At 40.4% G+C, this 12,865-nt stretch overlaps 1 long non-coding RNA gene across 1 annotated transcript; it reads left to right on the top strand.

The window, feature by feature from the left end:
* The first annotated feature begins 9,777 nt into the window (after positions 1 to 9,777).
* LOC306923335 lies at positions 9,778 to 11,825 on the top strand. Its single transcript, XR_013790039.1, has 3 exons — positions 9,778 to 9,907; positions 10,625 to 10,769; positions 11,662 to 11,825. It is a non-coding gene; the product is annotated as an uncharacterized lncRNA (long non-coding RNA).
* The last annotated feature ends 1,040 nt before the right edge of the window (positions 11,826 to 12,865 follow it).

Genomic DNA, 12,865 nt, shown 5'->3' on the forward strand with positions numbered 1-12,865 from the left:
GGTTGTTCCCTACTCCCTTCTCCCCATATGGGGATCCAGACTTAGTGGACTAGAAGTGATGATTTCGGACAGTACTCCCTTCATGGGGAGCACCGAGTCTGACGTCAATATTGGTAGAGGGCACTATAAGTCCACGGGTACTTTTTTATTTGCATTGTAATCCCCATATAGGGGGGTTTTAGATTAGCCTCATATAAGAACTGTTTGAAAAATAAACATGTCATCCCGGCCGTTTCACTCATATGGATATGAGGAATCAACTGACTGAGAGAAAACGCTAATGTCACTGCTGCTGAACTAGATACATTTTCGCTAGAAACAGACTGTATCAAATTTGACATGGCTGTTGTAACAACAGTCAACAGACAATATAGCCAGGACCGTTTGTTTATTTAATTTCATGGATGAATGAAGGAAATAATGAATGAATAAATAGGTTAATGAAAATATGTTTGCAGGCATTTAGGCCTGTTTATGATAAAATAGGTTATTCTCTTAAAATAATGATTGATTGATGATCAATAAATGAATAAAGATTTCCGTACTGCAATAAGTGCAACGATACAATGAGATATTTTTGTTTTAATTGTCAAGGTGATGCAAGATCATCCAACAAGCCTAGCCCTACATTACTGAACCTGAAAACATATGCACATGCAATATTATTATTATCCATATTATCCAGCAATATGAAAACAGCTTCGCACCACCTTGACAATATGAAAACATCGATGAATAGCATTAACCATGTGAACCCCTGCTATGCCTGGGGGGAATACACCAAATACAGCTGACGTCCGCGTTGTGAGCTTGTAGATTGGCTATATTTTTGGTAAAGAACTTCAATTGGTGTTAACAGAAAAAAATCAGTCCAATAAATTACTATATAGGCCTGGCTATATAATGAGGTTTTTATGTATTTATCAAATATTTTATATATATATAAATATTTATCGAAATTAATGAAAAAATTATGTTATATAATAAAGCAATAAGCCACAAGAGGTCTCAGGTTACCGTGGATTTTATAATGGCTGAGAGGCGTAGCTGGACCCGACGCGATATCAGAGGGTGTTCTACCCTCTCAGCCATTATAAAATACACAGTAAACTGGGAACTCGCGTGGCTTATTGCTTTTCTAAAACGGTTACAAACATATAGCAATAGAGTGTATGCACATGCATGCTTTTCCCATCAGGACACGGCCCCCTCATCTAGACTGAGTGGCAAAACATTGAGGAGCATGGAGTGTTGGAGTTTGGAAGCGCTCGTTGGAAATCACTCAACCGGCCTGCGTACCACCTGTTTCTAAATGTCACATAATGCAGGAGGCAGCAAGATGTTGTGTTATTGAAAACAAGCACTTCCAAACTCTGACACAAAATAATCAAATGCAGGGCATTTCTTGACAGAAAGTAGCTCATAACGTTTCTATGGTGGATTTTCATGAAACAAAAAATTTGCAGATAGAAAGAGGTTGGTGAGTTTAACATTGTTTAATGCAATCAGACAGGACTTTTCTGTTTGGATGAATGGGCTGTCAAGGCCAGAAAGTAGTTTTTTGCAACAGTGGGCGTTCCCGCATAACTTCCAGGTACGATGATGTCACGCGCATACCCTCTATATTAACCTAATAAAACTATTAAATTCACAAAAGACGCCACGCCAGTGTGTGTAAGGAAATCAAGTGCTCCCCTTCCCCAGTTCAGTTCAGTTGGGAATGATATAAAGTGATTGAAGGTGTGGATTATCGTGGATTTATCGTGAACGGCAATCAGCCAATCAGAATCAAGTATTGGGATTAACCGATTCACGGCAGGAATTAATGAATAATAAAAATATGTTAGTGACACAATCAATCAATGTGTCTCACATGCAGGTAGCCTACGTTTGTGATAAAATAGGTTATTAATTAATGTGTCTCACATGCCTGCTACTGTACATTTGTGATAAAATAGGTTATGAATTAATGTGTCTCACATGCAGGCTACTGTACGTTTGTGATAAAATAGGTTATTCTCGCATAAAATATTCTACTGCAACTGATTCCTCTCCTACCGTCATGCGCTGGGTGATACAATCAGATTAGTAATACTATTGCAAATTAATACACTTAATTCACCCTTTGTCAGCCTTCTGATTGGTCCCTGACTGACCAACCAGAAAATGTATTCTCCGTTGCTCCGGGGCGGGTTATCCGGTCGGGCAAAATATCCACTCTCTCATTAACAACAATGGAAAGAGATTATTTTTTGTTTAACTTTGTCTTAGTAAAAAGGAACACTTCGGGACACACTGCTCACAGTGTAGTGAGGGTGCAGTTTATGTTTCCTCCCAAAACTGGCAGAAATCCGAGCTGTACCACCAAAACAAGTAGGCTACAACTCATAGCTACAACCGCGAAACATGGAACAATAAGGCTGTCCGAAACAAGTTTTATTTTTCTTAAAATGGTTAAACGGTATGCTTGGAGCACTTGTAAAAGTGACACTCGCTACCCAGAGAGAATTCCAGGAATACATTTCATCCCATTCCCAAAACCAACAGTAAATTTCGAAAAATGTCTCCTTTGGATAAAGCTATGTGGATGTCCACACTCGCAGTTCAATCCTTCGACCATAACTAAACACACGTACTGGTAAGGTAAGGTAAGATGAAACAACAGTTTTCAGTAGTACTATAGTAATAGCAAGCATTTAAGCAGTGGTGGGCCGTCAGGGCTGCTGGCCCTGCACTTGCCTGATGCAGAAATGTATATTTTATAATAAGTTTTTCTTTTTAACAAATATTATATATTGTATTTATTTCGCTGCCACTGCACTGTTTCTCACGCAGACATGCTGGATGCTCTGCTTCCATTCTGTGCAGTACAACAGCGCTTGTTTTTGAGTGGTGTAAACCACTCCTACAACTGGCTTTGTTAGTTTACGTGTCTGTCCGTACCAAAAAAAATTAGCATGGTTGCTATGGTCACCCAGTTCACACGGGTGTGATTTCATTACGTCAGACCACAGCTGATCAGTCTATATAAGACCTTACACCACTCAGTTCACACGGGTGTGATTTTTTTTTAACCAATGAGATTATTTCCTTGTGTTGTCTCCGGGTAAAATTATCTACAGTTAGGCCTTCAGAAACTCTGAATCCCCTTGCTGTTGAAATGAATGGGATCAATATAGAGATTGACAGGTTCCTTAGCCAATCAGATTTCGAGTTTGCCCTGCTGGGCGTTGACTTTCAAGTGCCAGGGTACTCTAGCTGGCCTTTAGTGATGTTAACGACTTGCTTGGATCCCATCGCTGGGGGAAAATATTGTCCAATGAGAAAAGAGAACTGGGTGTTTGAAACTGTCTGCGCGGGGGGGTTGGTCCGTCCCGGAGAGTCTCTAGATTGTAGAAGGCCCAGCTCATTTCAGTACGGACCGCCACTGCATTTAAGTTAACTTTAAGAGATAATGTTACTGTAGCATAGCATACGAAGGCTACTATACTGCGTAGCTTTGTCATGTTACAAAATAATTAATGGTGTTAATCTAATGTTGCTTATGACATGGTTTTTCCTATTTCTCAAAGGCATTTTGTGGTCTGATATTTTTATATACTGTATCTATTCAGACAGCTGTTCTACCGGTTTACATTACAAAGGCAGACATTTGTAAGATGTTTTAATTTGAAACCAACTGCTGACCAGGTGTCAGCATTGTGCGATTTATTTTATACACTGACACCACGCTAGACAGGAACGGCCAAAAACGTCACATCCGGTTTTAGCCTGGGGTAAGAATTTTCTATGGCTGCCAATGCAACTTGGTCCAATACTTAATCACATACGGACAAACATCTATGCCGATGCTATCTAACTTGCGGAGGTAGCGTGCCTTGTCCACGGGCAACAGATCTTTCAACGTATGGCATTGCAAATACGTTTGATAATCGCTACTCTGCTCAATATTGTTTTGAAAATGCCGCAAATTGCATTGCAGTGAACGAGCGCAAATCACAACTTCCCCCGGTTGTGGGCGGAGTCACAGTTTGAGGCGCTGTTTACGCGCCGTGGTGTCAGTGTATAGGCATGAATACCTAAAACCACCTTTAGAAAAACAAATCTTATATAACCCACTTTTATTATCTACTAAATTGTTATGGCTAATTACTCACACTCAACCCTTACCAACAAAGTTGAATATCGGATTATAGTACCTGCAGAACTTAGATCTTAATTTTCCATTTCACACATGCATCTCAGAAAAGGCATATGATGGATAATTTGGAATGATTAAGATTTAATTGTTTGTGGATTTGTTTACATGTTCCCAATGACTTAAATCTTATGCCCCATGCCCTGCAATAATTATGAATCGGTACATGTGCCCAAGGCCTTTGTATCTTCATGCCCTGTGTCCTACTGATTTGAATCAGTAGGACAGTCCTACTGATTGGTATTATTGGTCTTCGTAATAATAATTGTACGGACGAGATATTATCTTGTACGGACAAGATAAAATATATTTTGAATGCATGGCCATTCAGGGGCTCCGTATTACGCTGCTGCTGCTGTATTTCCTAGAGATTTTGTGCTCGACTACAGGGACCTGAATATGACAATGAACAAACCCAGTAATGACACAAATGAGAATGATAACTTAAAAACATAGCTAACACAACATCTCTTTTTGTTCACTTGTTTGCAGAGGGAGATAAAGAAAGCAACACCACCTTGGAGAGACCGGAGGACCAAGAAAACATCAACATCTTGAAAACTGAACTTAATCTTCACAAAAGAGAAATTTAGGCTCTCAAAAAACACATTAAAGATCTTGAGTGTTTAACCCCTGGGATAGTCAGTAAAAGTAGAATACCCACCACTATATTCATACTGTCTTCCTAAATGACTCTACGGGGGTTCCCAGGTTTTATACTATTTTGAAAAACGTTTTGACACATTGTGAGCTTGTAGATTGGCTATTAACTATATTGTCTATAACTGGCTGACTGACTGATTGACTGACTGACTGACTGACTGACTGACTGGCTGGCTGGCTGGCTGGAGTCTGAACTAACAGTCACACTAGACAAGTCGTCCCTTAAAATAATATGCATCAAGTTTGCACATCTTTATCTGTTGATCATGTGTGTGTGTGTGTGGTGTGGGGGGGATGTGGTCACATTTAAAGTGCTCACATACATTCTGACAGGAAGCTGTTATCAATATCTTCAATCTGACATGGAAACTCCAACTGGCAGTCATTTACTTAAAGGACGCACGCACTGTCTAAATGCCAAATAAATAATGGACCCTGATATGAAAAGGGTTGAAATCATCACCATAGTGAAAATAGTGTTTTTTATAATTTGCATAAACATAGTAGCTAGGACACTTTGCCAACTTTTTAACATAATAGCTTATTCAAGTAAAATGGTAAATGGTGCATTTTATATAGCGCCTTTATCCAAGGCGCTTTACATAGATTGTGCATTACATTCACACACCAATGGCGGCGGAAACCATGCAAGGTACCAACCAGCACATCGGGAGCAATTAGAGGTTCAGTGTCTTGCTCAAGGACACTTCGACACTAACTCTGGTGGAGCCCGGGTTCGAACTGGCGACCTTGCGGTTACCATCCGGAAACTCTACCCCTGAGCCACCGCCGCCCAGTAAGAAATATTCCATAATGTGGAGTCAGTTCAAACTCAGTCATTAATTAATTTAATACAAATTTAAAGCCGATACTGACTGAATATACAATTTTCACCGATTTGAGGTATATAGTGCAGACCTTTGGCTACAGAAAGATAGAAAGGTCATCTTTGGGTCAAATTGAAGCTTAGGGACATGGGAAGTTTTCTATATACAAGTCCATCCATCCATCCATCCATCTTCAACCGCTTATCCGTAGTTGGGTCGCGGGGGCACCAGCTCCACCAGAGTGCTCCAGACTTCCCTCTCCAGAGCAACATTAGTGACTTCCTCCTGGGGGATTCCGAGACGTTCCAAGGCCAGTGAGTTGATGTGTTTTAGGCATTGATATATTCACCATAATGTGCTAGAAAATTACCATCTTTGTTATTTGTTAAGCGAACAGTATATTTTGTTGTGTTTCTGGGGATGATGTAGGTCATACTTAAACATACAATGGTAGCACGCATCAAAAACCTGTTCTGCTAGACTGCTACTTTCCCCTACATGAGTGTCAGGATACTCCAGGAACATTTTAATATTTGCCTTTACACAATTTCACCAGAGCCATATACCAAAACGCGTGTTTTGAGGTGAAACCAGTGTTGTTTTTGGCAGCGAAATTTGATTTTAGTTTTAGTCGTAGTCTTTTGAATAGTTTTCACTTAGTTTTAGTCACATTTTAGTCACCTGGAAAGTGTTAGTCTAGTTTTAGTCGACTAAATGTCATGAGATTTTAGTCGACTAAATCTACGGTTGATTTAGTCGACTAAAATGTATTTTGGCGGGGCTTGATGCCGTCGTAATGACTGTTTTTACACTTGCTGAAAATAGCCGATCTACAAGCTCACAACACGTCGCAGCGCGACGCGTTGTGAGCTTGTAGATCGGCTATTTTCAGCATGCAACCAAGTGTAAAATGACTTATACTGGATCTCTTGTCCACTAGTCCCTTCCTAACATTTTAGTCTAGTTTTTATTTGTTGACGAAATTGTCGATATATTTAGTCTTAGTTTTAGTCATCATAGATTAGTTTTTATTTAGTTTCTATTTATTTTTTGTCAATGAAAAAAGGTAGTCGACGAACATTTTTTGTTTAGTTTTAGTCGACGAAAACAACACTGGGTGAAACATAATATAAAGCTACCAGTCAGCAAGGTCTATCATATCAAAACCTAATCTAGGGATGTATAGCCAACGGTGCCAGAGATTAGCTGTCAACCGACGGACGGACGGAGTGCAAAACATACTCTCACCATGCTTTCGGCCTGGTGGAGACAAATATGAACGAAATGCTGCACAGATGTAGGCCTAAACTGTGAAAAATGCAGTTAAAAGGACGTTTGTGCGTGTACCAAAAGAGCACACAGAGAGAGAGAGAGAGAGAGAGAGGGAGAGAAAAAGAGAGAGGTCAAGTTTAAACAGCAATGTAACTGTATCAATATAATTGTAATGAATACATTAATAATATAACGTTACTTCAAACTATTTGAATGGCAGAATAAGTTGTAGAAAACGAAACAGGTGTTTTGTATCAATTGTATAAACGTGGATGCCTGCTTTGATCTTCATAGAACATCATTTTAAACTCATTACACACACGTTCACATGACGTCACACGACACGATGCAGGGACAACATAATCCCTCTGCTTTCTGTGCACAGTCTGTGGACAACGCACACACGCACACGCGCACGCACGCACGCACGCACGCGCACACATACACACACACATACACACACACAACCTAACCCTTTCCTAACCTGAATAACATCAGGTCGTCTTAAAATCGTCTAATATAAGAATTGTGGTCCAAAAATAAACAAAACTGTCTCTGCGATATTGTCGGGGAGGTGTCTCTGTATCGTTTACGACAGTCAGTCAGTCATATTTGATACATTATGTTTCTAGCGAAAATGTAACTAATTCAGCAGCAGTAATATTAGCGTTTTCTCTCAGTTAGTTGATTCTTCATATCCATATGAGTGAAACGGCCGGGATGATTTTGGGATGATTTATTTATTTCACAGTTCTTTACTAATGTAAATAATCAGGAGGCGTCACAATGACAATCTCCTCTCCGCTGATGTGTCGCAGTCTGCCCAGGATTTTCAACACTCTGTCTGGTGAGTGGGTGGGCCTTCCAGTTGAGGAGGGCCAATAGGTCCACTAGAAAACACATTACAACACATTATATAACACTCTGTATGGGTGGGCCTTCCAGTTGAGGAGGCCCAGCAGGTCCACTTGAAACTGTGGTATAACAACACAACACAATACAAAGTAGCATAGCATAGCATAACCTAACGTAACATAACACAGCATTAGTGTAACACAATGCAATGTAATCTAACAGAACATAGCATAGCAGGACAGACAATACAAGACCAGAGTCATAGAGTAAGATAGAGTTACGACAACTCCGTTCACTTCATGGGGCTTCAGTCCAATGGCGGCTCTTCCACATAAGACTTCTACTGGCGAAGAACATTGCAAAGAGTGACAAAGTCCTGGACTGAAAGTTGTCAGAATGCACTGGACTCAGGCAGCAGCCCAGCTTTAATGATCTTAAATCCCTTTATTTTAGGTTGTTTGTTTTTCGTAATAGTACAACATAAGCATTAAAGAGACGTTAGTTGTCACTGTGCAATACTTTAAAACAGTTGTCATGTTGCACACATGCCTAAAGTTTCTGATATTTGCACCGCCCTCGTTGAAAACTATGTATTTCAAACTCCAGCTTGTCACTCTCCAGGATGCATGAACAGCGCTCGAGCACTCAGTTTTCTGACCCCTCAATGTCCTAACTCTGTCTTACTCTATGGCTCTGGACAAGACGAGACGAGACGAAACGAGGATATGAGTTTCCACCCACACAGACCTATGCTTCTCTTAATTGTAACGGTTCTCCAAGTGCGCCATTCTCTCGACGGTGTACTCTCTAATTCCTTTGCAATATAACAGTGCATAATGATTTAATGCAATAAAAATGGCTAACATTTGATTATTTAAACATGGTTTGTTCAATGAATAACAAACACTAAACAAACGTGCACAAACATGAGGAACATGGGACAATTAAAAAAATTAAAAATCATAGATCTGAAATCTGAAATGTATAAAGGTCTGAAATGTGATTTAAATTAGATGTAGATATATCTCTACATCTAATTTAAATCACATTTCAGATCAAGTGCAATACAGTTTGAGATTCAACAAATAATCCTAATTGAAGCATTATTTGAGGCATATTTGAGATCTCGTTTGCAGATCAACAGAGGTCGTTCTGAGACAAAGCTGAGATGTAACTAAAAGTCTGAAATGAGATTTGAATGAGATTATATTGAGTGCTCTCTTTTATATCACTCTGAGCTAAATTTGAGACACAACAATGATGCTAAATTGAGCAACATTTGAGCCAGTATTGAGATCTCCTGTATAGATCATCAGAGGTTCATTTGAGCCATGTGTCTCAGCAGTAAAGGATGAGATACAGGAGCCATAGCTGAGATCTAATTTTTGTATCACATTGACCTCATTTATGGCTTGAGAAACAAAAGAGTAATAAATGGATTCTGCTTTCCTCTAGGTCATTTGGAACCCAACATCCTTGTTCTCGCCATTAGATTTAAATTAAGTGAGGCTCCACCAACTGCAAGCTTTGAGGTGGAGGCTCTGTGGTGCATTGGACTTCTAGGCATGTCAATAGAGCGTCGCAGTCCCTCCCCCTCTCAGAACGGACGCCTGGCCCAGGAAGTAATTTCCCATTAATTTTCCTCATAGACATTTCAAAACGCATTTATTTAAAGACCTTTTAAGGCTCGTACAAAGCCAACTCGAGTCGTGAGAAATCATGACAATAAACAAAAACATTTGCACCGAATAAATAATCAGAAAGAAGAAAAAAGGGGCAGGGTACAACACTGTGTACATACTTTTTGTCCAAAATGCTGAAACTACACTCCCATGAATCATTGCGACTGACGTTCACTTCCTGGAATGAGAAGTTGCCCGTGTGAGTCGTGCACTGGAGTCGTCAGTCGTGTAGTGTTTTCTTTGATTATAGTTATATCTAGTCTACATTAAAAAGTCGTGTGTGTGTGTACCATAATTATGGTGCAGTGCTTTGTTCCCGACTGCAACCACCGGCCTGGGGTCAATACTTGACGTTTCCACAGTTTCCCGAAGAACAAGTCGGCGTTCACATTATGGACGAGACGTATACGGTAGGTCCACGTTTTAACTTATAATTTCATTTTCATGTCAATTTGTGATCTAGTTACGTTGTTTACGTTGTTAACACTATGTTAATATGTGAACTAACACTATGTTAATATGTAAACTATCACTGAGCTGCATAGGATAAGCAGCTGTGGCGCAACTGTACAATCACATAGATGTTATGATCTCATTTTATTTAGTATTAGTTCGTTCCACCCCCATTATTTCAGTGTTTTCGGTCAAATTTGCCTGTTAAAAAAACACAACACATTAAATAATTTCTCAAACCAATGGTCAACATGAGTCTCCCCAGTCCAGTGATTATATACAAAGAACAGACACTGAACATTTGTCATGATAAGGTCTTGAGGCAATCAGATAAAACAGAAACACAAGGTTTTAAGTTTTCATATACATAATCATTCAACATTACAGTATTAATTATTCCTATACCTACACAAATAGGGATACTAATGACTTATATAAACATCTACAGCTCATTCATTCATTCATTCATTCATTCATTCATTCATATTGATTAAAAATAACATGTTTTTTTTCTGAATGAGACTCTGCTGTCTTGATATCTTAATGCTTGTTTTATGTAAAACAATTTGAATTGCATTGTTGATTTGTGCTATACAAAATACATTTCCCTTGTACATTATGCCTGCGATAACTAAGATTGTATCCTTTTTTTCTTCTTCTTTTTTTCCCCCCAGGCGTGGTGACATGGTTCCCAATAAAAATTTGAGGGTGTGCAGCTGCCACTTTACGGAGGGACTTCAGAAGGGTCCAAAATGTTTTCCTGGGCGTGGAAGGAAAGGGAGCCTGGCTGTGGAGCAGCACCCACCCATGGAGAGCATTGTATGTTGCACATCTTATTTGTACATTATACAGTATCTCACAAAAGTGAAACACCCCTCGCATTTCCGCAAATATTTAATTATATCTCTTCATGAGACAACACTGAAGAACTACAATGTAAAGTAGTCGGTGTACAGCTTCAGCTTGGATATCAGTGTAGATTTTATTTCCCCCTCAAAATAACTAAAAACACAGCCACTAATTCCAAACTGCTGGCAACAAACGTGAGTACACCCTTAAGTGAAAATGTCCAAATTGGGCCCAAGTGTCAATATTTGGTGTGGCCAGTGGCCACCATTACTTACCAGCACTAGCTTCACCCTCCTGGGCATGGAGTTCACCAGAGCTTCACAGGTTGCCACTGGAATCATCTCCCACTCCTCCATGATGACATCATGGAGCTGGCGGATGTTAGAGACCTTACACTCCTCCGCCTTCTGTTTGAGGATGCCCCAGAGATGCTCAATAGGATTTAGAGTAGCATGGAGTGGGAACTCCATGCCCAGGAGGGTGAAGCTAGTGCTGGAAAGTAATGGTGGCCACAAAAAATATTGACACTTGGGCCACTTTGGACATTTTCACTTAAGGGTGTATTCATTTTGTTGCCAACAGTTTGGAATTAATGGCTGTGTTTTTAGTTATTTTGAGGGGAAAATAAAATCTACACTGATATCCAAGCTGTACACTGACTCAGTTTTGCCTCATGAAGAGATATGATCAAATAATTGCAGAAATGCGAGGGGTGTACTCACTGTATATTTGCCCACCTTACTGATGGTGTTCCCTTGACTGTGATGTCTTTCCATCATGTTATAAGTTTATAACTACTTTTTTTTCCCGTTGTACTGTAAACTCTGGATCAATAAAGGTCTCATTTTATCTTCTCTCCTAGAGTCAGGCCATGGAGCAGGGACTGCTTGTAGCGGAACACCCACCCATGGAGGGTAATCCACCCGTGGAAGAGGGACTGCTTGTAGCGGAACACCCACCCATGGAGGGTAATCCACCCGTGGAAGAGGGACTGCTTGTAGTCGAACACCCACCCATGGAGGGTAATCCACCCGTGGAAGAGGGACTGTAGTCGAACACCCACCCATGGAGGGTAATCCACCCGTGGAAGAGGGACTGCTTGTAGTCGAACACCCACCCATGGAGGGTAATCCACCGTGGAAGAGGGACTGCTTGCAGAGGAAGGTTTGCATAGTGACCGACGTGTTCCAAAACGTGAAAGTTTCAGGTACTCTGCATCAACCATTAAGGAAAATGTCCTTAGAATGGAAACTGGCCTCCCAGACAGAAGTATGTTCAACATCTTCGTTGGCTACACAAAGAGGTTTGAAGAGTCCATTGTCTATCATTACGGCTGGAAGGTCACATGCATGTCTTTAGAAGACCAGATACTAATCACTCTCATGAAGCTCCGTCAAAACTACACCATGTTGCATCTTGCTCAGCTCTTCCAGTGTGGCGCCACTACTGTGATAAATGTAGTACTTACATTCATCCATGTTCTCCACAAGTTGTGGTTCAAGGACATCATGTCCACTGTGCCAAGTCGTGAAAAAAATATGACAAGTTTACCCGCCTCGTTCCGGAAGTATCCCAACTGCAGAATGGTCATCGATTGCACAGATGTTAAGATATCCGCTCCATCCTCCATGTACCTCAAGAAGCACACATACTCATCATACAGAGGGATGCATTCATTTAAAATCCTGCTAGGTGTGGCCCTAAATGCTGTCATAACATACTGCAGCAAATTGTATCCTGGGTCAGTTTCTGACAAGGCCATAGTGGCTAACAGTGGGATCCTGAATGTCTTCAAACCAGGTGATCTTATACTAGCAGACACAGGTTTTCTAATCCGAGATATTGTGCCAGAAGGAGTGTGAACATCCCACCATTTCTGACTCACGGCAAGATGACAGAGAGTGAGATTAAACTTACTTAAGACATTGCACGGTCCAGGATTCATGTTGAAAGAGCAAATGCTCGTTTGAAAGATTTTAGAATCTTGCATAACCTTCCTCACACCTTGCGAAGCCATGCTGACGTGGTGGTGCAACTCTGCTGTGCTTTGGTTAATCTCCAAAAGC

Source organism: Electrona antarctica (genome assembly GCF_951216825.1).
Source record: "Electrona antarctica genome assembly, chromosome: 1".
NCBI classification, from domain to species: Eukaryota; Metazoa; Chordata; class Actinopteri; order Myctophiformes; family Myctophidae; genus Electrona; species Electrona antarctica.